Here is a 3,220-nt window from a genome sequence, read left to right on the forward strand (position 1 = left end):
GCTGGCGTTATTATTAGCAGAGTGCGTATGATTTTAAAATGAATAATTTTATGCTTACTACAAGTAACGTATCATTTTCTGTGTTTAGGGCGAACCTGTTTGGTTTCAGCAGGATGGAGCCCCACCGCACTTCATACGTGCGGTGCGTGATTACCTCGACCAACAATTCCCTGGACGCTGGATTGGTAGGGCAAGCCCGGAGGTCGAGTGGCCAGCCCGTTCACCTGATCTCGCTCACTTGGACTACGGCTTGTGGGGCCATTTAAAAAATGTCCTGTATGCCCAAGGTAGGATTGAAGACCTTGCCGCACTGCAAGCTAGGATTTTGGACATCCTGCAGAACCTGTCTCCGGATATCATATCCAACACGACAAATGCCTTCTACGACCGGCTCGGTTACTGCGCTGCAGCTGCTGGAGGGCATTTTGAGCACTTTTTGAAAGGCAACCAATGGCCAGACGAGGGGTGATCAGAAGAGTGGAGATTAGTCTCCCAGTGTTATCGGACGATTGTCTTGTAAGTTTATTGTTTTGTTTCCTAATTTTTCATTAATAGCATGATTTACACCGTAATATTAACTGTTGTTCTTTTTCTCTTTTTATTCTTGGATATCTGGTGAACCCTCTTTGTTAACGGAACATTGATTGTTGTACAATGGAACTGTAAAAACTTTGTCAACTAATCAATGATGTCGGCGAGGGTTTTTGTGAGTATTGCGTCGGGTACGTTTTCTGTTCATTGCTACTCTTTGTCCTCCTAAGCTTCGTGTTTAAGATGAATAATTTCTTTATTCCTTGTTACTCATTTCTTTTATTTATTTCAGGTTCATCGGCACTAATTACTGACTTCTGGAGCTCTGAACCGTAACGAATCTACTCTAGAAATACCTTCTACTGGGTCTCAACCATTCATTTATTTTTAATTTCAAGTAAATAAAGAATCTGTTCACAATAAACATTGTTTTTACTTACCTACCTCTGTTTGTCCAGACTCCCACTTGTTAATGATATTTCACGTTGAATTTCAGATTTCTTCTTTCAATAAATAACACCCAATTTCTGTTTCATTTGATATTTATTTTTTCCGTTAAATTCTTTATAGCGTCGGTTGGATATCTTCCGGAATCAACCACGGTATTGCTGAACGATACTATTCTTCTTAGACAATTAATGCTACGTAAAAATAAACAGCAGCATAACGTCAATCCACGGCTTTACGCGCGAGAGAATTACACCTTTTGTTTCAGTTTGTGTACGTTTGCGCCTTGCTCAGCAGATGAAAACATCACCGCGGGGCGATTTCACCGACCAATGAGATTAAATTATTTGGCGCATGCGCGTTATATGTATAGTTTCAAGAGATTGTCCCGGTATTTACAATAATATAATTCATAACTCCTAGTAATTCAATTATTTCCGATTTAAAATTGCAAATAACTCGAGAACGGTGATAGATACGGCAAAAATAGTTATACTTCGGGGTCAGGAAGTAGAAAAAATATTTTTAGTAATATAATTCATAACTCCTATTGATTTAATTATTTCCGATCGAAAATCACTAATATCTAGAAAACGGTGCTACATATAGCAAAAATAGCAGCAATAATCCGGGCACAGGGGGTAAGGAATATATTTTTAGACATATAATATAAACGCGCATTTATTTGATTATTTCTGATTTTAAATCGCGAATATCTCGAGAACGGTGATGGATACGGCAAAAATAGCAATAATTTGGGGTCAGGAGGTGGAGGATACATCTCCAGTTATATATCTCGTAACACCTATGAATTCAATTATTTCCGATTTGAAATCGCGAATATCTCATGTACGGTGATAGATACGGCCAAAACAGCAGTAATTCGGGGTCAGAATTTAGGGGTTATATTTTTGGTAATATAATTCATAACTCCTACAGATTCAATTATTTCTGATTCAGAATTGCGAATATTTCGAGAACGGTGCTACATCCGGCAAAATCAACAATAATTCGGGGTCGAGAGACGGAAGATTCATTTCTAGGAATATATTTGATGACTTCCATTCATTCATCACAGCTCTACGAAACAAATACTTTTTTTTGTTGCTCTGATTTTTTCTGTGAATCCTGGTGTTTGAGAACGTGAAACTTACGAATATAATTATGATTATATTAGATTGGCTCTGGTTTTTATGTTATTGTAGTATTGTATTCGAGATGACTCAATGTTTAAAGGTGAATTTCTCTTGAACGGTTAAAGTTCTATATCAGTAGTTTTTTATAGAGCGTGAAATTTCCTATAAGAATCTGTTAATACAGATAGTTTATTAGATGTACGTTTAGATGGTTTATATGTCAGACGTTTATGAGATACATTTTTCCTAAATTTTTTTACCTGTTATTTAAATGGAAAATGGAAAAAAATCAATATTAAAAGCTCGTATTTGGCTGAGATATTCTATTTAAGATGCTCTACCGAAAGTTTGATGCGTGTTTGAGAGAAATTTTTTTATTTTTTTTTTCGGAACACCCCAATACCCCCCCTTTCGAAGAAACTCGTCGTGCCCTCTTTTTCATGGCGGGAACAACAAAGTATTACATTTCTTATATTTTTTATACTTCTGTCCGAATAAAGTAAGCATAACTAAGGTTATTGATAGTATTTTTTTGATAAACTTCAGATATTAAAGGAAAGAAATCGAATTTTTCACCTAAACGTTGCTTTTTTGAGTCATATATGAAAATGTCGATAAAATAAATAACTAGAGCCAATTTCGAAAAGCTACGCTTACTCCTAAGGTCGTTGACATCGAATCTTTCTAAGACGACTCAAATATCAAGAGCAACAAAACCACTGTTGGCCAGTGTTATTTTTGACTTGAAATCGCAAATAACCCAAGAACGGTACTAAATACCGCAGAAATAGCTCTAATTCAAGGTTAGGAGGTGATGAAAATATGTTTGGTAATATAATAACTAACTCCCATTAATTCAATTATTTCTGATCAAAAATCGAGAATATCTCGAAAACGGTGCTAGATACGGCAGAAAAGCAATAATTCGGCGTCAGTAGCTGGGAGATGTATTCTCAGGAATATGATCAATAACTCCAATTAATTCAATTATTTTTGACCCGAATTCGCGAATAACTTGAGAACGGCGATAAATACGGCAAAAATAGCTACACATCGGGGTCGGGAGGTGAAAGATACATTTTGGGGCATACGGTAATAACTCCTAT

Source organism: Neodiprion lecontei, unplaced genomic scaffold (assembly GCF_021901455.1).
Source record: "Neodiprion lecontei isolate iyNeoLeco1 unplaced genomic scaffold, iyNeoLeco1.1 ptg000065l, whole genome shotgun sequence".
Classification (NCBI taxonomy): domain Eukaryota; kingdom Metazoa; phylum Arthropoda; class Insecta; order Hymenoptera; family Diprionidae; genus Neodiprion; species Neodiprion lecontei.